This window comes from Danio rerio, chromosome 25 (genome assembly GCF_052040795.2).
Source record: "Danio rerio strain M-AB ecotype USA chromosome 25, GRCz13ab, whole genome shotgun sequence".
NCBI classification, from domain to species: Eukaryota; Metazoa; Chordata; class Actinopteri; order Cypriniformes; family Danionidae; genus Danio; species Danio rerio.
This window is the reverse complement of record NC_141045.1, coordinates 2,850,001-2,874,955: the sequence shown is the minus strand read 5'-3', so window position 1 is coordinate 2,874,955 and position 24,955 is coordinate 2,850,001. Positions and strand designations below refer to the sequence as shown.

Below are 24,955 nucleotides of genomic sequence, written 5' to 3'. Positions count from 1 at the left end.
TAAAATTTGGTTGTACGATTATAGTCTAAGAAATAATCACGGTTTGATGATTATCTTGATTATTTGCATTAATTGATTTCAAAACCCCACTAGTTTAAAACTAAATTGTTTTAATTTTTGTTTTTTGTAGTTTGGGTCCAACTAAATATTTGTTGCCGTTCTAATCGTTTAAGTTCATTTATTTGAATATTAAAAAATCAGGGGATATTATTGATGCATTTATTGGGTAAAATTGCTCATTCAATGTGTTTTTGGTCGTTATCAATGCACCGGCAAAAATAGACCCAGCGGGGAAACTATCGTGCTACTGCTGCTTCAACGATGCTCATGCCTTGTGCTGACACACTGCTTCTGTGTGCAGTATGAAAGCTCTAATGTGTTAACATGGACGCCAAAAAAACACGGTCTGCTCACGCTTGCGGTGTGAAACAGGCTGGAGTCTTTCAGCACTCTCTCCGAAAACACTCGGTTGATCTCGGCTAGCATTCGCCACATGATCGCTCTCATCAGCGCCATTATTTGTAACTTTAAGTGGGTTTGCAAATCTGTACTTTTCATTGCTTCTTGCTCAAACTTTAGCCGTTTGCAATTCACAAAAGCCCCGTCATCTCAACTAGGTGCACCTGAAAATCGTGAGCGTGTTGCGTTGCGTGCGCGTCCCTCCATTGGAAATAACGAACTTGCACGAGCTTGCCTTAGTTAATAGCCTCAGTCATAGTCAGTCCAGTGTGCGTGGTTATTAGTCTTGGTGTACAAACTATTGCACAGTTGGCATAACTTCGTTTAGTTGCTGCAGTTTTGTTCTGTGCAGAAACGCAGTGTTGAGAAGCCTTTATGATTAATTAACCGTGACGAATTAAATCACGGTTAATAGTGAAACCGGTTAATCGTCGCATACCTAGTTACCTCACATGAGCGATTCAAAATTCCATATATATACAAACACATTGTCATGTTTTTTCCTGGTGTTACATTATAGAACATATTACTTATTTGTTCATTTATTTTATATATATATAAATATACAGATTTGTGTTTTGTTAATGCATTTGGAGCTGATGTTGTGTTAGATCTGAGCCTGTTTGCTTTTCACTTATATATAAATATATATATATATATATATATATATATATATATATATATATATATATATATATATATATATATATATATATATAATTATTATTATTATTTTGGGTATATATAGAAGCGGTAGGTTGGGAATCACCATTTACATTAAAACGTTTTCTCCTGGTTTGTGGCTGAATGATATCTCTGAAAAAGCCGCTGACATAAAATTGAAGCAGATATTGGTAAAACACAAACAATACAAACGTTTTATTAATTAAGAACACGGAAAATTTGTTGTGTGTAAAAATAAGAATGGAGTGACACAAGGAGAAAGCACTGAACTACTGAAATGTGTTTAATACTTTATATTGAAGGCTTGTTTGCTGCTGCAGCTTAAAGACGGCTCTCATGTAGAGAATGAAGTCACATGCATTGCTCAGGTGTGACTTTCTCACAGAGTGTCAAAATCTTGATGCTTCTGTGGGTCTCTCCTATCAAATCTGAGCTTCATTTTGTATTTTTGATAGGGTTCGGATCAGTTGATTGGCTGGGCCATTCTACAGCTTGATTTACTTTTTCTGAAAGCATCTGAGAGTCTCCTCGTCTGTGTTTTGATCATTGTCTTGCTGAAATGCCCATCTTCATCCTCCTGCTAATGTAGATGTTGAACTGAAGCAGCTGATCTTCATTTACACTGAGGAAGGGCAGCGGGTTGCTGAAGAACTACTGAGAGTTTTCCAACATAGGCTCATTCTGAAAAAGTAAGGATTTATCGGTTGGTCAATCAGTGAGTCAGTCAGTCGAAAGCGACCTTTGGTAGATTTACGTGAGAACAGCAGGAGTGAATGGCACTCCCGAGAGAAATTTAAGATCTAAAAAACATATAAAACGGCCTCTTGTGGATTTGTAAAAAAAAATAAAATAAAAAAAACATAAAAATTGTAGCTCCTGGGACATGTTTGGCACTCCAGAAATGTATATAGGGGTACTTAATCACAACAAGCCGGGGTAGAGATTTCAGCAGCTGTCTGGGCTTTCACTGCCTTTCTACACCTCCCTTTCTTCATCTGTTTAATACTTTTTTTCCCTGTGTCATTTCATTTTATGACACAGAACATAGTTTGTAAACCAATTAGATTTGTTTTCTTGAATATATGGATTTATTTGGTTGTTACCAACATCCGCGGGAAATTTCAAGTCAACAGCAGCTTTAGAAATATGTTCACTAAGAAAAATGGTGACGTGTTTAATACTTATTTTCCCTACTGTAAATCATTTAAATTTGAATTATAAAATGAATAGTGCAGGGCAAAGATTAATCACCATTAATCACATCCAAAATGTACATATATACGTATATATAATACACACATATCTATCTTAAGTCAAAACAAACTTTTATTTTGGACTACTTACACTAATTAAAGAGACAAAAATGAAAATTCTGTCATTATTTACTGACTTTTCCCAAACCTGACTTTCTGTGTTCGTCTGAACACTAAGGAAGATATTTTGAAGAATGCTGGAGAAAAAACAGCCATTGACTTCCATAGTATTGTTTTGTTGTTACTATGGAAGTCTGGCTGCATTTTTAACATTCTTCAAACTATCTTGTTTTGTTGGATGAACTAAATTGACCATAGTAGTGTATGAGCGTGTGTGTGTGTGTGAATGCGAGAGTGTATGGGTGTTTCCCAGTACAGGGCTGCAGCTGGAAGGGCATCCGCTGTGTAAAACATGCCGTAATAGTTGGTGGTTCATTCCGCTGTGGTAACACCAGATAAATAGCTGAAGGAAAATCAATGAATGAATCTTGTTTTGTGTTCGACAATAGGAAGTCATTTGAGAACTTCTTTTGAGCGTGAGTAAATACTGATGTTTGGGTGCGCTGTCTCTTTAAGATGATATGATATTAATAAATGAAGAATATGTTCTGTAAATCCACATTAAAATAATCCACAGATGTCAACAAGACAGAAACCTGCAGCAACAAGCAGGTCAACACAACTATGAAAACACAAGGTGAACTCCGAGACCCTTGCAGAACTTCCGGTTATGCAACTTTATGGGGGGCCTGTGCTTCGAGCAGTGTGTGTGTGTGTGAGTGTGTGTGTGTGTGTGTGTGTGTGTGTTTCAGTCATTTAAGCACCAGTCCCGCAGGCTGTTTATATTTACTTTACTTAAATAAAACATTAAAGAGCCAGACACACATTTCAAACATTAGTTGATGAAAACTACAAGTTTTTCTAGAGTGTTTTGTGTAGAGGATTTATGCGGTGTTGCAGAGTTTAACCGCAACTCGAACAACCAGTCGTGTAGCCCTACATTTCTACTATCAGAAAACTGTGAAACATCAGTCATTATGAACTGAAATGAACAAAAAATTGGACGGCATGTATAGTTAAAGCCAGAATTATTCGCCCTCCAGTCAATTTTGTTTTCTTCTTCAAATATTTCCCAAATTTTGTGTAACAGATTCTGGAATTTTTCACAGTATTTCCTTTAATATTTTTTCTTCTGGAGAACATCTTTTTGGTTTTATTTCAGCTACAATTAAAGCAGTTTCTAATTGTTTTAAAACCATTTTAAGCTTCAATATTATCAGTCCCCTTTAGCAATATTTGATTGTCTCCAGAACAAACCACTGTTATACAATGACTTGCCTAATTTACCACGTTACCCTAATGAAGTTAAGCCTTAATGTCACTTTAAGCTGAACACTAGTGTCTTGAAGAATATCCAGTCTAATATTATGTGCTGTCATCATGACAAAGAGAAAATAAATCAGTTATTAGAGATGAGTTATTAAACTATTATGATTAGAAATTACAAAGAAATTCTTCTTTCCTTTAGACAGAATAAGACAGAATTCATGAGGGGTGAATAATTCTGAAAAATTATTTAAAAATAAAATATATTTTTATATGAAACTCTTTACAAATATATTTTCTATATAAGATAATTGCATAAATAAAATGTATATATGACTTTCTTTAAAGGTTCAGTATGTAAGTTTGACACCCAGTGGTTGAACTAGGTATTGCACCCCTGGTTCAAAACACACGTGCAGGTTGCCAGATTGAACACCAAAAGCAACAAGCCTGAATGTCGAGTCTTAAGGCTGATTTAAATCCTGTTCTATATAAAAGCAACGACCCACGATAGAGGGAATATTTCCATATTAAAAGAGTTTTTTTCCTAACCAACACCTCAAATTGATATATTAGAAACTGCTTGTATTTCTCTCAGCTGAAGAATAGAAAACTGACAATAATGTAGAGCTCATGTGCTTTATTCAGTGTTTAATGATAATAATGCGAGTCTGAATGCCATTTACATGGGATTTATTGCCATACTACTGAAAGCAGCAGCAGATAGTTCACCTCTGATCTGGAAAATAACCGTTTGAGATTGAACTTTAGAACTGTGCAAGCCAACACATATCAGTGATTCAGCATCTACATTTAATCATGTTAAAGAGGTTTAATATGTATTAATTAGATTATAAACCTTAGCATTTGGCTGGAGTGCAGTGAGTGCACTATTCTGTGGAACTGAATGATGGCTGTATCGGCATTTCTGTCGTGTTTCGTCTGGTGCAAACTCACTTATCACCCACCCCGGGTATCGTTAAGGTTTTAACAGTATTACTACTTTTATTAATACCACTTATCTGTTCGGTACTTTAACGGTTCTCTTATGGGTACTTTTTGTAGTGTTTTTTATATATAAAAAAAAAAACAAATTGAACAGAATTAACAACTTTATTTTATTATAACGTATAATATTATATTTTAATGTAAAATAAAACGAAACCAATAATTGTAAAACGAAGAAAGTTAAAGGAAAATTAATTGTTAACCATTCTTCTGGAGAAAAATCAACATGTTTGTCTTTTCTGGCAGAATTTGGGATGTTTGTTGGTTTCTTTTACTCCCTGCAATTACAAATAGCCTCTATGAGCTACAAAATGCAGTTAAATAATCAGATACTGTTTAAGATTTTCATCAACGCATTCACATTAAATGAGTTAACAGTGTTTTGGGAGTTAACTGTGTTTTTAATACAGTTTTGGAGCATCTTGCAATGTAAAAATAAGCCGTTTTTGATCATTTCTTATTAAACAAAGTTTATTATTAGGCTATTAACAGGCTATACTTGTAAATACAGCTGATGTAAAAGCATTTTTAATGTTTAAGATTTATTTAAGCTACTGCAGAAACATGCTGTTTTCACTGTAACTGAATGTTTGTGTTTATTTAACTATTAATGTTTTACTAATTTAGGTGATTGACTGCTGACATAACGGTGTGGATGATGAAAAGTTACCATCAGTAGCTAGGAAGTCAAAACTTTGCATTGCTTGTGTTTCCGCTTATACAAGAGAAAAACTTGTTGTGTTTGTTGTAACAGGCATTTTCGCTGTCCAGGAACATCCCTGTCAACATTGGGATGTGAAAATAAGATATCTTCCCCCCCCACAACCTGTGTTAGGACACAGGGTTACAATGTAACCTGCCCACCTAATGTTTACGCTTGTGATATTGATATTATTTGCTAATTAATAACCACCTCATGTGGAACTCTGAATCTGCATCTCATTTCGGAGTCTGCTACTGTCCACCGGAGGTCCAATTTCAGTCACGGGTGCATGCTTTGAGAGTCTTTCTGAATGAATGAATGAATGAATGAATGAATGAATGAATGAAATTCTCTGATTTCCACCAAGGCAACTCGGGTGCTGAAATATAATTGGCTTAACAGGCACTGAGTGAGTTAAATGACCAAAACAAAGACAAACAAAAACAAAGCAAAATTTCTGACATCAGCATTGATTTTCATACAAACAAGAATGTTCACTGAGCATGTTTCTGAAATATTTAGAGTCTTTGACTTACACACAGCACCTTTAACTTGGAATTGCATCAAAAAAAGCGCCCAAACGCCTCAATATCATAGCAATTATCAGTCTATCTCTAAACCCAGTCACTTATCATGCAGTAAACTCTCCGCTGCAACAATGCAAACACATTAGAAGCACAAGCAATCTACCAGATAACACTGCGAGCGGCTTTATCATGGGGAATATTTGAAGAAGGCAGTCTTAACATGGCATGTGTGCTCTGAGAGAGGATTTCAGAGTAAATTACAGCAGGTCTGGGAGAAAAACAGTGCAGTAAACGCAGATTAGAGGAAACCTGCGGGACGCTGAGGAGCTCTTAAATGCCTGCTCAAACAGCTGACACAGCAAAAAGGGCTCGCTTAGTGGAAAAAGGGATTAACTGGAAATATTAGGCAATAGATGATCATATGGTGTAACTAGACTATTATTAAATGTACTCTAGTGGTACCATGGTAAAATAATAGTATCAGTAATTACACAGATATTTAAATCAATATTTCATCATACTTAGAGTGTTTAAATTGTGTAATATACCAGATAAAGTACAATTACAACACATTATAGTTAAATAAAACAATCATGTGTAGTTTAATTTATGGTATGATAATAATGAAAACTGAAATTAAAAAATAATGATAAAAAACTAATAAAAAAACTACCCAAAGGTGCAACAAAATTATAAACATTTTAAAATAAAAGTATTAGTAATTACAACTTGAACTTGACTCAAGATTTCATCAGACATCATTTTTGAAGACTTTTAAATTATGTAATATTCATCTTAAGAGTATACAATTATAACAAAATATAATGAAGTAAAACATGTAAAATAATAACGAAAGTTGTAATAAAATTAATAAAATGTAAAAAATTTTAATCTAATAAAAACTACCCAAAACACAACAAAAGAGTTTATATTTTAGCTAATATAATAATATAAAATAATATTAATAGCAATATAATAATATAAAATAATACTAATAGCAATATAATAATATAATATTAATAACAATATAATATTAAAAGAAAAACGTCTTCAAGTTATGTTATGATGTTGATTTAATTATTTATGATTTATTACAAATACTAAATTTCATATAGTTTAATTTCACATGTAATAAAAATTAAAACTTGAATAAAAATTAGTAAAACATAAAAACCCAAAACTGATAAAAACTACAAAAAAAAACAAAACACAACAAAATTATGAACAATTTTACCATATAAAAATAACAATGTATAATGTTAAAATAACAACTTTTTCAAGTTATTAATAAAGCAAAATATAAAACTAAAACAAATCTGTTCTCTAATAATGCTTATTCAATTAATGATGATGTATTATGAATACTACATGACATGCTGCTTAATTTAGGGTATCATAACACAAAAAAACTCAAGTAAAAGCAATACAATGAAAAAAAAACTTATATAAACAATATATTATAGGTTACTAATAAAAACTACAATAAAATTGTGATAAAACTAAAAAAAAATTTACTCTGTAATAATGTTTATTTAATTAAAGATGATTTATTATAAATACTAAATTACAAGTAGTTTAATTTAAGGTATAATAAAAATAATAACAAAAAACTCAAATAGAAATAAATAAATGTTAAAAAAAACTAATAAAAGCAATAAATTACAAGTTATTAATAAATAATACAATAGCATTGTGCTAACACTAAAATAAATCTGCTCTCCAATAATGTTTACTTAATTATTGATGATTTATTATGAATACTAAATTACATGTAGTTTAATTTAAGGTATAATAATAACAAAAGCTAAAATTTAAATTAATAAAACGGAAAAGCCATAAACTAATAAAAACTACCCAAAACACACCACAACATTATGATAGTTTTTCCTATATAAAAATATAAAATATATGATATTAAAATAAAAACTTTTTTAAGTTATTAACAGAAACTACAAAAACATTATGATCAAACTAAAATAAACCTGCTCTCTAATCATTTGTATTTAATTAATGATGATTTTTTATGAATACTAAATTACATGTTGCTTAATTGTAAACTGTAATTGTTAATTGTACACTATAAAAAAAATCTGTAATTTTGCGGTTTATTTCCGGCAGCTGGGTTGCCAAAAAAAAGGTAAAATAACGTTAAATTACAGAAATTTACAGTAAAATAACAGAAGTGGAATTGCAGAAATTTACCAGAAATGTAAATTTCTGTAATTTATTGTCCGTTATTATAAGTTATTAATAAAAACTACAAAAGCATTGTGCTAAAACAAATTTACTCTATAATAATGTTTATTTAATTAATAATATTAATTACTAAATTACGTATACTAAATTACATGTAGTTTAATTTAAGGTATAATAACAATAATAACAAAAAACTCAAATAAAAATTTATAAAACGTAAAAAAAAAAAAACAATAAAAGCAATAAATTACAAGTTATTACTGAAGCTACAATTGCATTGTGATGAAATACTGCTCTCTAATAATTTGTATTTAATTAATGATGATTTATTACGAACACTAATAAAAGTTTTAATGGCGCAAAATCAAATCATACAATTTGATTACCATAAAAAAGATGTTATGTGGCTTTTAATGCATTTTTAGGCATTTTATTTACATCAAAATGTTGTTTTGCGCGCCTAAAAACTTTCGAAAACGAGATTCTAAATGTATGCTAATAATAAAACTGTGCTAAAAAAATCTGTAACAGTGACATCATGCATGTGTGCGTGTTGAATCAAAACAACAATGCGTAACTTTTGTACCATATTTGCGGTAACGTCTAGATTGGATTTGCACGCGGCTGGCCGGAAGTGCGATATGCACATCAATATATTTCCATTATTTTGTGACGCTGTATAAAAATAATTAATATTTTTACAGTATTGTGATGGTTGGGTTTAGGGTTGGGGTAGGCATTAAAAAATACAATTTATTGGGTAATTTAATAGATAACATAAATAATACTTGGTACAACTACCGTTTTTACGTTAATACAATAAATGTGAATAAAATTTTTTTTAATAATAATAATAATATAAATAACTCTCGTTAACATCGGGCCGCAAACATATCTGATCAAGCAACAACCCACATTCGCTGCTTATTTTATTATTTATTCTTTTACGTCATCACTTTTAAGTCATATCGCCATCTACTGGCCTGGTGCACAAAAATGCGGAATATGTATTGCTTGGACAACACTGATGTCTGTACAGGAAACAATTTTTTTTAATCATACAAATCAGCTTTTACTTCATAGTCTTTATGTAAATCCACCCAGAGGCTCAAGCAGTGTCATAAACAGAGCATTTAATGAACGCACAGACACTACACCTGTGATATTATGTAACTCGCCGCACCACAGGAGCGAAAAAATCCCTGCTCTTCTCAAATCTAAAGGCGTAATGTCAACAAAACCATCTGACAGGCTCAAAAACCCCCGGTTAGTGCTGGAAAACACTGCTCCACAGTTTTGAATCAATTGACAGGAAGAGAACACACAGATTCTCCTGTAAATCTACAATCAGAGGCCTGAGGACATCTGTAAAAACTGTATGTGAACTGTATAAAAACTGAACACCCATTAACAAAAACCGCATTGTTGATATTTTCTTATTTCTTCAGCTTCCACTTTTGACTCGTTTAAGGGTGTGCTTGATTAACATCTACATTAGAGAAAAGAAATAATAGAATAAACATCATATACAGGGCTCAAACTGGAAAAGATCTTGTTTTATATAATATAATAAAAGTGTAATATGGCTTTAAATGTTTTTCGGACATTTAAAAGTGCCCTGTTATTTTGATCATTTATAAAAAAAATAGAATATAAAAATAGAATTTAATTTGCGAATGAATCTAATAAAAAAAATAGATATTTTATAACAATGCAAAATAAACCACAGCTGTCCATAACAAAATAAAATAAAGTAGAATAGAATATAAAATACAACTAAAATAATAGAAGTGGAATAGAAATAAAAAGCAGAAAAGAATATAAAACATAAAGAGGAATATAGCCCAAAATAGAACCAAACAGCAACAACACAAAATCCTGTACAAGTATATATAATATATCTTATATTAGTCCTATGAAACACAACTAAAAGAGTAGAATAGAATAGAATAGAATAGAATAGAATAGAATAGAATAGAATAGAATAGGAGATACTACAATAGAACTGTATATGCAAATGCATCTAATTTAATACTACGAAACAGGTCACCGTGACAATTCACAAAATAAAAGCAGAAAAATACAAATCACTACTGAAAGAATAGAAAACAATAGAATTGAATAGAACTCAATTAGCAAATGCATCTAATAAAAATCAAATAGTTACAAAACTGACTTTAATACAATAAAAGAGACCACGACTGTCAATAACAAAAATAAAGCTGAGAAATGCGATCACTACTGAAAGAACACAAAGTGATAGAATTGAATAGAACTCAATATGCAAATGTGCACAATAAAAACCAAATAGTACCAACACTAACTTCAATACTAAAAAATAAATCCCAACTGACAATTCATAATATAAAATAAAGCAGAAAAGAATATAAAAACAACTGAAATAATTGAGTTAAGCTGAACTGAGTAGAATCCAATAGACAAATACATATATTAAAAACTCAAACAGTATTTTAATACTACAAAATAGTCCAAATGTGATCGTCACAAACTGAACTGAAGCTACAAAGAAAATAAAACCCAACTGGAAATATAGAACAATGCAGAATGTAGATAAATATGCAAATGCATAGAATAAAATCCAAATACTAACTTTATTACTACAAAATCAACCACTGCTGTCCATAACAATAAAGAATAAAAAACACAACTGAAATAAAACAGAATTGAAAATAGAATTAAATAGAACTAATTATGCAAATGCATCTAATAACAAAACAAATAGTAACAACCGTAAATTTAACATTACAGAATAATCCACAGCTTTCATCACAAAATAAAGTAAAGCAGAAAAGAAGATAAAACACAACAGAAAGAATAGAATAAAACTAAATATGCGAATGCATCTAATAAAAACCGAACCACTTTAACTTTAATCCTTTAACCTAGACCACAAATGACCATGAGAACATAAAAAAGCTAAAAAGAAAATAAAACACAACTGAAAGTACAGAATAGAACTAAATATACAAATGCATTTCATACAAACCAAACAGCGACAGAAACTAACTTTAATACAAAACAGATCAAAACACAACTGAAAGCACAGAAAAGAATAAAACTAAATAGAACTTAATATGCAAATGTAGCTAATAAAAACCTAAAAGTAACAATACAAACTTTAATACTACAAACGAGACCACAACTGACCAGCAGAAAATAAAATAAAGCAGAAAAATCAAATCAAAAAAAATAAATTTAATAGAACTTAATATGCAAATGCGTCTAATAAAAAACAAATAGCACCAACACTAACTTTAACACTACAAACTACAGACCACAACTGTTGATAACAAAATAAAGCAGAAAAATACAATCACTACTGAAAGAATAGATCATAATAGAACTGAAGAAATAACTAAATAAAACGTGCCTTAAATATGCAAATGCATCAAATAAAAACCAAATAGTAACAACTCTAACTTTAAAACTACAAAACAGACCATCACAAACTAAAATAAAGCTAAAAAAGAAAGTAAATCCTAAATGAAAGCACAGAATAGAATTGAATAGAACTCAACATGCAAATGCATCCAATAAAAATCAAATGCCGACACTTTAATACTCTAAAAAAGTCCACAACTGACCCTCAGAAAATAAAAGAAAGCAGTAAAGAAATCACTATTGAAGAACAAAATAGAATATAATTTAACAGAATAGAACTAAATATGCAAATGCATCTAATAAAAACCTAACAACTCTAACTTTATATACTTCAAACTAGACCACAACTGTTGATAACAACATGAAACAAAGCAGAAAAATACAAATCACTACTGAAAGAATAGAAAACAATAGAATTGAGTAGAACTCAATTAGCAAACCCATCTAATAAAACTCAAATAGTTACAACACTGACTATAATACAATAAAAAAGACCACGACTGTCGATAACAAAAATAAAGCTGAGAAATATGATCACTACTGAAAGAACACAAAGTGATAGAATTGAATAGAAATTAATATGCAAATGCATCCAATAAAAACCAAATAGTACTGACATTAACTTTAATACTAAAAAACAGATCATCACATACTAAAACAAAGCTAAAAAAAAGAAACTAAAGCCCAACAGAAAAGAATAGAATTGAATAGACCTAAGAATACAAATGCATCTAATAAAATCAAATAGTTCCAACACTAACTTTAATAGTAAAAAATAGACGAAAAAGATAAATAAAAATAAAGATACAAAGAAAAGAAAACATAACTGAAAGCATAGAATAGAATAGAATAGAATAGAATAGAATAGAATAGAATAGAATAGAATAGAATAGAACTCAATATGCAAACGCACCAAATAAAACACAAATACCAACCCTTTAATACTATAAAATAAACCACAAATGACCACCAGAAAATAAAATAAAGCAGTAAAGAAATCACGATTAAAGAACGAAATAGAATAGAATTTAACAGAATAGAACTAAATATGCAAATTCATCCAATAAAAACCAAATAGTACCAACATTAACTTTAATACTACAAAACATACCATCACATACTAAAACAAAGCTAAAAAAAAGAAACTAAAGCCCAACAGAAAGCACAGAAAAGAATAGAATTGAATAGAACTAAGAATACAAATGCATCTAATAAAATCAAATAGTTCCAACACTAATATAATAGTAAAAAAATAGACCAAACAGATAAATAAAAATAAAGATACAAAGAAAAGAAAACATAACTGAAAGCATAGAATAGAATTGAATAGAATAGAACTCAATATGCAAATGCACCAAATAAAAAGCAAAAAAACTTTAATACTATAAAATAAACCACAACTGACCACCAGAAAATAAAATAAAGCAGTATAGAAATAACAATTAAAGAACGAAATATAGAATTTAACAAAATAGAACTAAATATGCAAATTTATCCAATAAAAACCAAATAGTACTGACATTAACTTTAATACTACAAAACAGACCATCACATACTAAAACAAAGCTAAAAAAAAGAAACTAAAGCCCAACAAAAAGCACAGAAAAGAATAGAATTGAATAGAACTAAAAAATACAAATGCATCTAATGAAATCAAATAGTTCCAACACTAACTTTAATAGTAAAAAATAGACCAAACAGATAAATAAAAATAAAGATACAAAGAAAAGAAAACATAACTGAAAGCATAGAATAGAATTGAATAGAACTCAATATGCAAATGCACCTAATAAAAAGCAAATACCAACACTTTTGATACTATAAATTAAACCACAAATGACCACCAGAGAATAAAATAAAGCAGTATAGAAATCACAATTAAAGAACGAAATATAGAATTTAACAAAATAGAACTAAATATGCAAATGCATCTAGTAAAAACCTAACAACTCTAACTTTAATACTTCAAACTAGACCACAACTGTTGATAACAGAATTAATGAAGCAGAAAAATACAAATCACTACTGAAAGAATAGAAAAGAATAGAATTGAATAGAGCTCAACATGATACTACAATATGGACCAAACAGATAAAGTCAAATAAAGCTAAAAGTAATATGAAACTGAAAGAATAGAATAGAGATAGAATAGAACTAAATGTGCAAATGCATCTAATAAAAACCTAACAACTTTAATACTTCAAACTAGACCACAAATGACCATCAGAAAATGAAATGAATCAAAAAAAAATGTAAAACAAATCTGGATGAATAGAATAGAAACGAACAGAATAGAGTAGAGTAGAATAGAAAGGTTGATCTCAGCGTCAGGCAGTGCATGTGAAGATGTGCGCGTTCACAGCTCTGATCTTCACTTCACTTCACTTCCAGACTCTGACAAACACAAACAAACGCGAGTCACCTTTAGGTTTACCGGCCGCTGCTGGTCAAACATCGCGTCTCGGGGCGTCCAGGATCCGGTAGCGGTGCCGTCCGCCGCTCACTGCAGACAAATATCATTTATAACATTTCCACAAACGCATAATAACCTCCGCCGACACTCGACGCACCTCCGCCGCTGTCAAACTGCAGCTGCAGCTCCGGAAACGGCGTCATGACGCACTGACGTAAGGACACACCCCCCCGACACACCTCAGGGCTCCGCCAATCAGCGCGTGGGATTGCTGATGACATGGTGCGGACAGGAGTTTATATTACGAGCCTATCTATCGTTTCTATCCTCAGATCAGATTAGTTTTGGTGTCTGTGATTTCCTTTTCTTTATTGGTGCTATTGTAAATAATCATTATAATTATTGTAAATAGTGTGTACTAAATATATCTATTTTACAACAAAAGGGTGTTTGATGGCATTACTTCTTATGTGAAACAGAATAAAATATATCACGTCTTTATTAAGTTTTATAAGGTTTTAATAAATCAAACTCCAATATCCAAATCTTACCACAGACAAGTTTAGGGAAAAACTAAAAATAAAAAAATAATTATAAAAAAATAATAAATGAATAAATAAATACATACATACATAAAGAAATAAAGAATTACGTAAATATATAAATAAACAAGTGAATACACAAAAAAAATAAATAAATAAATATAAAAATAAGTAAATACGGACAAAATATATAAATAAATACATAAATAAATAAATATCAAAATAAATGAGTAAATACATACATAAATAAATATATAAATAAATACATTCATACATAAACAAATAAATAAACAAATACATAAATATATAAATGAATAAATATATATAAACATAAATTTATATCTAAATACATGTATAAATAAATATAAAAATAAACAAATAAAAAGAATAAATAAATTAATACATAAATGTATAAATACATGCATAAATAAATAAATAAATAAATACATAAATATATAATAAATAAATATATAAATGATACACAAATAAATAAATAAATATCTAAAATAATACATAAATAAATAAATACATACATAAATATACAAATAAGTAAATATATAAATAAATACACACATATATACACACATATATATATATTAATTTATTAAATTATTACATTTATTAATTTATGAAATTTACTTAATCAAAAACAAAACCTCAAAAACAGCTCCCAGATGACAAGAACAAGAAAATAATTTTTTTTCTTATAATTTTCTTAAAACAATTAATTCACTTGCATAAATATGATGAGTTTTCTCACGAAACCTGATGATATATATATATATAATTATTATTATTGATTTATTTTTCTCCAATCTCCATTCTTCTCTCCATTATGTGGAAGTTGTGTAAATGAATTACTTTATATTATATATTATATATTTTCTGTATTCTCTATTGTGCTATACAGTTTCCTGAAAGTAAAAAAGGTTATTAGACAGAACAGTGTGTGCTTGAGCTATAAACGAGTATAAATAATCTGTCAAATGGCCAGCAGTGCTCAGATCTGCACTCAGTCACATCACACACACAGATATAATACTGCTATAGCACACAAACATCATCATTCATTGCTATTATACAGTCTGTGTTAGACCATCGAATATTGTGCATCTAAAACAAAACCATGTATATTTTACATATAAATCTATGAACAATAAAAAAATGAATATATATATATATATACACAATACATATATTATTATTGGGCAGCACGGTGGCTCAGCGGATAGCACTGCCACCTCACAGCAAGAAGGTTGCTGGTTCAAGTCCCGGCTGTGTCAGTTGGCATTTCTGTGTGGAGTTTGCATGTCCACTGGGAGAACATGCAAACTCCACACAGAAATGCCAACAAACCCACGTGTTGGTGTGAGTTTCCTTCGGGTGCTCCGGTTTACCCCACAATCCAAACACATGTGCGATAGAGGAATTGATTAACTAAACTGGCCGTAGTGTGAATGAGTGTGTATATGGGTGTTTCCCACTACTGGATTGCAGCTGGAAGTGCATCCGCTGCCTAAAACATATGCTGGATAAGTTGGTGGTTCATTCCGCAGTGGCAACCCCTGATAAATAAGGGACTAAGCTGAAGAAAAATGAATGAATGACTGAATTTTCAGAGCATGTGCAATAATGATTTAGCCTTTTATTGCACACAATGAGGCAATAATCTGCAGAACAGCTCCTCCGTTGCTCCATTCTCCGAGGACAGACTGAAGCTGCACTTGTGAAATCCTGAACTCTTGCAGTGTTTCTCCAGAGACTGAAGGTGATCTGAGTTCCTTTCTGTGGACCAGCTCCAGAAACCCCTGCCAGCCCCGAGCTGGAGCGCGGAGCCGGTCACGTAGAGGAGGAACACGACTACTAGAGGACTGGAGAGAAACCAAGACTCGACACGTGTTTGAATACATGACAGAAAGCACTACTGTACAGAACACAAGTCATTAAAGTGATGTACTGAAGTTCATAATGGAACAAGTAGGCTACAATCTTAAAGGGACATTCATTCATTCATTTTACTTTAAGTTAGTACCTTATTTTGAGGGGTCGCCACAGCGGAATTAACCACCGACGATTCCAGCATATGTTTTATACAGCGCATACCCTTCCAGCTGCAACCCAGTACTGGGAAACACCCATGCACACTCATACACTACGGCCAATTCAATTCATCAATTCCTCTTATAGTGCATGTGTTTGGACTGTGGGGGACACCGGAGCACCCTGAGGAAACCCACACCAACACGGGGAGAACATGCAAACTCCACACAGAAATGCCAACTGACCCAGCCGGGACTCGAACTATACCACTCCGGTTTGATGTTAGAATAAACTCTTATGGTGTTAAAATAAACTCTTTGAGTAATGTACAAATTTTACACTTTAGAAAGTGTTATTTTACCTCCAAAATGGAGGGAGTCATATGTACACCCAAGGAGTGTTAAGTTAAACTCAAATTGAGTGAAATGTACACTGATTTTTTTGCTGTGTAGTGACCTTCTTGCCGTGAGGGCACAGTGCTAACCACTGAGCCACCATGCCGCCCTTCTTAAAGGAACAGTTTACTCAAACATAAGAAGTCATCTTCAGCTCATCCTCCACTTTTTCCAACCCTTTTGAGTTTCCTTCATTCACTGAACACAGAGGTAAATAGAAAAGGCCTGAATTTAGGCCCTGGTGTCCAGTTTACAGTTATTTCAGGATATTGCGCAATGAAGCAGCTGGACGGTGAGTTCGAGGAATCTTCAGGAAAAAAAAGAAGTTGCTGAAATAAATACACTTGCACAAGCGTGGTGAAAACAGCTGGAATCAGTCCTGAAACATGGACTTTCAGAGCGTTTCCTAACAATACATCTTCCCTTCTCTTCAGAAGATGAAGTGTGCCGAGCTGTAGCTTACAAAATACCAGAAACAAGCAATGCTTCATTTACAGACCAGCGCAATAGCAGCATATTGTATTCATTGTAGATAGATAGATAGATAGATAGATAGATGGATAGATGGATAGATAGATATAGACAGACAGACAGACAGACAGACAGATAGATAGAGATAGATAGATAGATAGATAGATAGAGATAGATAGATAGATAGATAGATAGATAGATAGATAGATAGATAGATAGATAGATAGATAGATAGATAGATAGATAGATAGATAGATAGATAGATAGATAGATAGATAGATAGATCGACAGACTGTGTTTATGTTTATAGAATATTAATATAGAGAGAGACGGATCCTCAAATCTAAGGGACCATATCACACGCAATCATTAAATAAAATAACAATGTTTAAGTAGATCTATACATGATATGAAAATAATACAAATAATATTCTAATATTAAACAAATTAGCAAACTACACTGAATAGCAAAATACAATTTGAAGTGGTAATAATTCACACTTATGTCTTGTAATTTGCAATTTTAGTAATAATAATAATAATAATAATGCTTTAAACTATATTAACAGTAGCTAAAGATATTAAAGTATTGTGATAAACTAACACATTTATTGATAGGCCATAGGGAATATAACTGAATGATCAGTCTACAGAGTGTCCAATAGATGGCGCTGTGTCTCTATTATGATGGACTCTGGTTACGGAGTTATGATGACGCCTAATAAACATTAAACTTTATAGCTGTTATTATTCAGCATGTCACTGAGAAGCAGACATACCGGATAATGTTGTACAAAATGTGTCAAATAAAAAAAGATTCATAATAAAGCTCGATTTTCCCTCCAAGCACGAGTAAAAAAATAAAATAAATCGCTAAATAAATAAGGTGACTTGGTCATTTTAACGCTTATTTTTATTTAGCTAGTACGCTAACTGTATGACCGAGTTTTTAATGAGAAAGTTAGTTGTGAATTCAGAATGTTGGCTCATTTAGACATCATTAAAACTACTACAAACTGTCGATATACATCACATTTCTGTCATATATTTGCCGTCATATCTTAAACATGCCCCCTAGAGCCAAAACACTGAATACAAATTGCTAGCATCTTGCTAATGTCATATACCGCGTTTTAAATATATTATTTTATTTAAGACAAAAGCTCATAATGATTAAAAGTGCGTGAAAATTACCTGTGATTTTGAAGATTAGCTGACCTGTGGCGGTTAGTTAAATTAAATTAACTGCGACCTTAAACCGCAGTGAGTGGAAAGGCCGTTTTTTAACGAATGTAAACATTAGCAGAGGTAACTTTATTTCCCTGTTGTGTTCAGACACCCAAAAATGGTTTGACTGGCAATATCGGGCAAAACAAGGGTAAAGATTGTTTGTGGTAAAATTAGGCTACTTGTAGGGCCTAATTTCAGTCACGATTCATCAATAGCATTAAAATCGAAAGGAATAGCCTAATGTACCAGAACTGATGTCAGATTTCATTCTTTTCTTTTCAGGCAGCTTGAAACGAGACAAGACACAACAAACAGTGTAATTATTGCAGATGCATTTAGTTATAAACCAGTTTGGAGTAAAATACCACGGAAATAAACATATTGAGGAAGAGGTGGGGATGCAGGGTGCGAATTACAGGAGGTTAGGGGAGATTGACTCTTTTCCCCTCTGAAGGCGGTCAAAACAAGATGCTGGTCCTTAGAATTATTTTACTCTGATCTGTATTTTAAATAATAACAATGTTAATAATTAAAATAATAGATCATACAAAATTTGACCACCCCATAGCGGTTCAATATGGGGGAAGAAACCTGCAAAAACTATAAATAAATTAGTAAAAAAAAATCATAAATTCGTGCAAAAATAAATAAACTGCATATTTTTTTTGGTTTATTAATGCAGGAATATATGGATTTATTTACTCATTTATTTATTTGCGTAACTGTTTATTTATTATTTTATATACGCAGAAATCTATGGATTGTTTCACTCATTTATTTATATATTTGCATTTTTTTTGCCAGTTTCGTCCTCCTTAATCGCACACTGCATTAATGTTACATTAATCATAAATATATTATACAAATGTATATATATTACAAACAGTGATTTCTGTCTAAAAATTGAGTTAACTAAAACCATAAAACTAACACTTTTGTAATTAGAGATGCCGCTTTTCTTATTTTATTGCTATCTAAAATTATGTTTCACTTATAATCACCACAGGCATAATACAGAACAATATCAACAGAATTTGAAAGCAATTTCTGAATGTCATCAAATAAATCAGAAATATGATGCTGTAAGACGGTCCAGGTCACTGAAGACTCAGAAATGTAGTAATGACTAATTAAAACATTCATTGAGCATGTTTTTGAGCATGACAATGAAAACAATAGACATCGATGTAGTTTTATTTTTTTATTTAAATGCAAATACACCAACAATAAGCCATTTTACTTGTTTTTTAAGCCCCAGTTTAGTTTTGTACAGACATATACATGAGTTTTGTTCTGTGATCATCCTTCTGCCTTTACTTTGTAATGGTTACAATATTTTAATTGTTACAATTACTTTATTTTTTGATTTTACAATATTTGCAGCAGATATTTTCTCAATAAAAAGATGATAAAATGAAAGAAGTGTGTTTCTGAATTGTGTGTACCTGCATTTAGCGTGTGCCTGCCGCTGTGGCGCCTCCTGCTGGCGAAGCGCTGCTGTTTCGCTGCCCTTCAGGGAAGGCAGTAGGTTGTATAGTTAACTCCTGATGGGGCAAAATCACTACCCTGAAACCACACAACCTACTACCTCACCCTGTACGAACATCAGCCACGCAAACAGCCTGTAAAACAACCAACTTCACGACAAAATAACCACAAAACTCAGCGCTGAGGCGCATGAAAAATTGCAATACTTTTGCACTTCTGAAGAGAACAGATGGGGACACTTTCTTTGAGGAAAATCTAAAAAAAATCTATCAAAGCATTTAGCTTGAGAAGTCATCTGATATCATCACGTTAATGCAAGACTTTTAGGAGATTTATTCTTTGATATTGCAATGCTGAGTCGAGATAATAAACTGACAAAAGTCTTGACATGATCTCAGTTGTAAGAGCAATAAATAATAGCATGACTTCTAGTTCAGCCTCCACATCAAAGCTCCTGAAAGCAAAGAAGGTCAATGTGCTACAGGATTGGCCAGCCCAGTCACCAGACATGAACATTATTGAGCATGTCTAGGGTAAGATGGAAAAAGAGGCATTGAAGATGAATCCAAAGGATCTGGAAGGCAGAAAGGCTTTCTTCTTCATTCCAGATGACTTTATTAATCAGTGATTTGAGTCATGTCAGAGATGTATGGATGCAGTCCTCCAAGCTCATGATGGAGTCAGACACAATATTCATTCTGTCTCCACTGCAGCAGGACTTTATACTCTATACTGGACATTATTGAAGGTTCAGTGATGAGACTTTAGTCTGAGCAGAGTCAGAGCTTACTGTCCTGATCAAATCATTAATAATCGAGGCATGATCAGATTTTATTGTGCTCAAATAAGCATAATTTTTTAATTATTTATTATTTGTGTAGTTTTTAAAAGGATAGTTCACACAAACATAGAAATAGCTGTTCCTCAAGTGCAGGGGTCACCAAACTTGTTCCTGGAGGGCCGGTGTCCTGCAGATTTGAGCTCCAACCCTAATCAAACGCACCTGAACAAGCTAATCAAGCTCTTACTACCCTGGAGAAAAAGATGTCCGCAAAACTGTTGTAAACAATTTAAATGTGTTGAATTTAAACAAACAAAGTAGATTTGGTCCTGTTCAACTTAATTTGTTTGTTTAAATTCAGCCCAAATAAACTGTTTACAGCCACCTACAAAAAATAAATAAATAAATCCAAGGAATCATCTTTGAATTTTTTTCAGTGTAGGTATATGTAACAGAGGCCAGCTAGTGAGTGCTGTGCAGGTACAAATCACTCCTCTGACCTCTAAAGGTGCTCTAGCGACTGACACTAGAGGCCATGGTCTTTAGTCTCCTTGTTAGAGCAACCGACTCCCATGCGGAAGGTCGCTGGTTCGATATCAGCTCGGAGCAGATTGGGTGGCGTAGGACTGGCGGGGTTACATTGGTGCCATGACCTGGATGGGAGTGAGGTTTAGGGGGGTGAGTGTAACGGAGGCCAGCTAGTGAGTGCTGTGCAGGTACAAATCACTCCTCTGACCTCTAAAGGTGCTCTAGCGACAAATACTAGAGGCCATGGTCTTTAGCCTCCTTGTTAGAGCAACTGACTCCCATGCGGATGATCGCCGGTTCGATACCCGCTCAGAGCGGGTTGGGTGGCGTAAGACTGGCGGGGTTACATATACTTGAAATCACCCAGACAGGTGTGTTGAGGCAAGTTGGAGGTAAACCCTGCAGGGACACCGGCCCTCCAGGACAGAGATTGATGACCCCTGCTCAAGTGGTTTAATAACCTGATGAGTTTCTACTTCTGTTCTGCAGTAGGAGCAACAAAGTCAATTAATACAACTTTTCATTCATTCATTTTTTTTTTCAGCTTAGTCCCTTTAGTAATCTGGGGTCGCCACAGCGGAATGAACCGCCAACTTATCCCATTATCAACCCATTTCTGGGAAACATCCATACGCACTCATTCACACTCATACACTACGGACAATTTTAGCCTACCCAATTCACCTGTACCGCATGTGCTTGGACTGTGGGGGAAACCGGAGCACCCGAAGGAAACCCACGCGAACGCAGGGAGAACATGCAAACTATTTGCCTTAAATTTAGTTTTTGAAATTTAAGCATTTTAAGACCCTGCAGACACCCTGAAAACACTAAAACTGTAACCCCTTTGAACACAGTATATTTTATTTTGAGAAACAAGAACATTTTGGAGCAGTAAACATGTCAGGCTGAATAATGAAAATCAATTATTGACTTCTGCTGTCTTCATTAGCTTCAAAAACACAGATTTCTTCATTTAAAACAGCATCTTCGGATATTTTTGTTCTGCTGGCGATATTGTTTTCCTAAAAATCTGAAAAATGTAAATAAAAAACGGTATAGCAGAAAAAGTTGGCGGTTTTAAAACCTTGACTTTTCCAAACCACGTTGAACATGGTTATTGTCCCATGTCTGTGTGGAACCGAGCATTTGTACGTATAAACTTTTATTTCATCATTAATTGTTTGACAGCACTAAAACGATGAATTAAAAAAGACAGAAAGAGCTACTCTAGTCATTTGGTGAGATTATATTCACATCGCAATATATAATCAGAGATAAACGAAACATTGCAGTCTTCATTAGTTTTATCCACTATCGTGCAGCCCTTGATGGAATCATTCAGACGACGGATCCCAGAGTTGGACTATTTTGCCCGATGGATGCTGTGGATTGTGGAGAGCTGATGTTGATGGCGGTGATATTACAGCCTCTTCAGGAAAGACAGTAAGTTGTATAGTTATCTAACAGGAAGGGTGTCACCCTAAAACTATACAACCTACTACCTCACCCCAAAGGACAGTGGGAAACGCTGAAGCCCTCGCCGGATGAAGATGCGCTCACAACATAGCGCAGCTCAGCAGATCACACTTTACAATAATGCTCCATTACTTATGATGGGGATAAAGTACATGCAGGAGGGAGTTCTCTCAGAGTAGAGTCTGACTGGTTTATCAGCAGCACGATGTGAAGCTGAGCAGTGTTGTATAAGACTGAACGGCTTACTCTGCCAAAACAACCGCCTGGATGTACTTTATCACGCTTATTACATGGATACTGGCCCGAAAACAGAACAATTCTGAGCCAGAAGCTTATTAATTCTTTAATTAAATGCAAAATGCTTTAAATAATAATAATAAAACACTTTCTTTAAAAATATTTAAAAAAATTATACATATATACACTCACCGGCCACTTTATTAGGTACACCTGTCCAACTGCTCACTAACGCAAATTTCTAATCAGCCAATCACATGGCAGCAGCTCAATGCATTTAGGCATGTAGACATGGTCAAGATGATCTGCTGTAGTTTAAAGCGAGCATCAGAATGGGGAAGAAAGGGGAATTAAGTGATTTTAAGCGGGGCATGGTTGTTGGTGCCAGACAGGCTGCTCTGAGTATTTCAGAAACTGCTGATCTACTGGGATTTTCACGCACAACCATCTCTAGGGTTTACAGAGAATGGTCCAACAAAGAGGAAATATCCAGTGAGCGGCAGTTCTGTGGGCGCAAATGCCTTGTTGATGAGGTCAGAGGAGAATGGCCAGACTTGTTCCAGCTGAAAGAAAGGCAACAGTAACTCAAATAAGCACTCGTTACAACCGAGCTCTGCAGAAGAGCATCTCTGAACACACAACACATCCAACCTTGAGGCGGATGGGCTACAGCAGCAGAAGAGCACACCGGGTGCCGCTCCTGTCAGCTAAGAACAGGAAACTGAGGCTACAATTCACACAGACTCACCAAAACTGGACAATAGAAGATTGGAGAAACGTTGCTGCTCTGATGAGTCTCCATTTCTGCTGACACATTCAGATGCTCGGCTCACAATTTGGTGTCAACAACCAGGATGATGTGCCATGTAAGACGCCAATCACCTTAAGCTGGTTTCCTGAACATGATAATGAGTTCACTGTACTCAAATGGCCTCCAGAGTCACCAGATCTCAATCCAATAAAGCACATTTGGGATGTGGTAGATCGGGAGATTGGCATGGATGTGCAGCCAACAAATCTGCAACAACTGCGTGATGCTATCATGTCAATATGGACTAATATTTCCAGTATCTTGTTGAATCTATGCCACAAAGGTTTAAGGCAGTTCGAAGGCAAAATGGGGTCCAACCCGCTACTAGTAAGGTCTACCTAATAAAGTGGCAAGTGAGTATATATATATATATATATATCAGTATGCAAGGGTATATTTTCCATTATTGTAGTGGATACAGACAGTAAAATTTACCCTGTTGTCAGGACGTCTCGTCGAGTCCAAAGAGCAGCTCAGTGTTTTGTGGATGGAGGAGAAAGACTCTGAGAACAAACTACAGGAAGACGAACAACCGCATGAAAATCACAATCAAAAACGAGTAAATGAGCTTTCCAGTGATATATCGTTTGTCAGGATGGCACAATAATATCTGGCAAAGATGCAACTATTTAAAAATGTCAAATCATATTGTTCAAAAAATAAATCTTTTAAAGTCAAAAAGTAATCAAAAACTCAATATACTTACAGCAGAGGACTCAGAAATCTTTTCATGGAGAACAATCTTTTCTTGATAGTCTAATGTTTTTGGCATTAAAAACATCAATTATTTTGACCCACTTGTTTTGTAGTCCAGGGTCATATACAGTGGAGAAACTGAGTACTGAACATGTCGACATTTTTCTCAGAAAACTAAAGGTGCTGTTGACTTGAAATTTTCACCGGATGTTAATAACAACCAATAAATCCATATATGCAAAGAAAACAAATCTAATGGGGTATATGCCGAAGCATGCTAATAGGA

The 24,955-nt window shown here is 33.2% G+C and overlaps 1 protein-coding gene and 2 long non-coding RNA genes across 7 annotated transcripts in view; 1 reads left to right on the top strand and 2 right to left on the bottom strand.

Annotated features, from left to right (window-relative positions):
* The window catches only part of pparab (peroxisome proliferator-activated receptor alpha b), a 63,965-nt gene extending 49,805 nt beyond the window's left edge, over positions 1-14,160 (bottom strand). For all 5 annotated transcript variants that reach the window (XR_015525759.1, XR_015525758.1, XR_015525757.1 and 2 more), the window contains exon 1: positions 13,981-14,160. The gene's annotated coding sequence lies outside the window, so the exon portion shown is untranslated. The remainder of the gene's footprint in view (positions 1-13,980) is intronic.
* Positions 14,161-19,316: 5,156 nt separating this feature from the next.
* Positions 19,317-22,487, top strand: LOC147830737 (uncharacterized). Its single transcript, XR_015526140.1, has 2 exons — positions 19,317-21,073; positions 21,896-22,487. It is a non-coding gene; the product is annotated as an uncharacterized LOC147830737 (long non-coding RNA).
* Positions 22,289-24,955, bottom strand: part of LOC147830736 (uncharacterized) — a 3,086-nt gene continuing 419 nt past the window's right edge. The window contains exons 1-2 of the long non-coding RNA XR_015526114.1: positions 24,409-24,955; positions 22,289-22,479 (exon numbers count right to left, since the gene is read on the bottom strand). The exon at positions 24,409-24,955 is cut by the window's right edge and continues 419 nt beyond it. This is a non-coding gene — a long non-coding RNA (uncharacterized LOC147830736). The remainder of the gene's footprint in view (positions 22,480-24,408) is intronic.